This window comes from Bison bison, unplaced genomic scaffold (assembly GCF_000754665.1).
Source record: "Bison bison bison isolate TAMUID 2011002044 unplaced genomic scaffold, Bison_UMD1.0 scf7180017864512, whole genome shotgun sequence".
Taxonomy (NCBI): domain Eukaryota; kingdom Metazoa; phylum Chordata; class Mammalia; order Artiodactyla; family Bovidae; genus Bison; species Bison bison.
Window position 1 is genome coordinate 199,169 of NW_011495066.1, and position 974 is coordinate 200,142.

General features: G+C 38.6%; 1 pseudogene; it reads left to right on the top strand.

Annotated features, from left to right (window-relative positions):
• The window catches only part of LOC104981017, a 70,387-nt pseudogene that overhangs the window by 34,144 nt on the left and 35,269 nt on the right, over positions 1 to 974 (top strand).

Below are 974 nucleotides of genomic sequence, written 5' to 3' on the forward strand. Positions count from 1 at the left end.
GGTGAATTTAACTCAGATGACCATTATATCTACTACTGTGTGCAGGAATCCCTTAGAAGAAATGGAATAGCCATCATGGTCAACAAAATAGTCTGCAATGCAGTACTTGGATGCAATGTCAAAAATGACAGAATGATCTCTGTTCACTTTCAAGGTAAACCATTCAAATATCATGGTAATCCAAGCCTATGCCCCAACCAGTAATGCTGAAGAAGCTGAAGTTTAATGGTTCTATGAAGACCTACAAGACCTTATAGAACTAACACCCCAAAAGATGTGCTTTTTATTGTAGGGAACTGGAATGCAAAAGTACAAAGTCAAGACACACTTGGAGTAACAGGCAAAATTGACTTTGGAGTACAGAATGAAGCAGGGCAAACGCTAATAAAGTTTTGACAAGAGAACATACTGGTCATAGAAAAGACTGTCTTCTAACAACACAAGAGAAGACTACAGATGGACATCACCAGATGATCAACAGCAAAATCAAATTGATGATATTCTTTTCAGCCAACGATGGAGAAACTCTATACAGTCAGAGAAAAACAAGGCTGAGAGCTGACTGTGGCTCAGATCATGAACCCCTTATTCCCAAATTCAGACTTAAATTGAGGAAAGTGGTTAAAAACACTGGACCCGTCACATATGAGTTAAATAAAATCAAATCCCTTATATTATACAGTGGAAGTGAGAAATAGATTTAAGGGCCTAGATCTGATACAGTGCCTGATGAACTATGGACGGAGCTTTGTGACATTGTACAGGAGACAGGGATCAATATCATCCCCAAGGAAAAGAAATGCAAAAAAAAGCAAAATGGCTGTCCGAGGAGGCCTTACAAATAGCTGTGAAAATAAGAGAAGTGAAAAGCAAAGGAGAAAAGGAAGTATATAAGCATCTGAATGCAGAGTTCCAAAGAATAGCAAGGAAAGACAAGAAAGCCTTCCTCAGCAATCAATGCAAAGAAGTAGAGG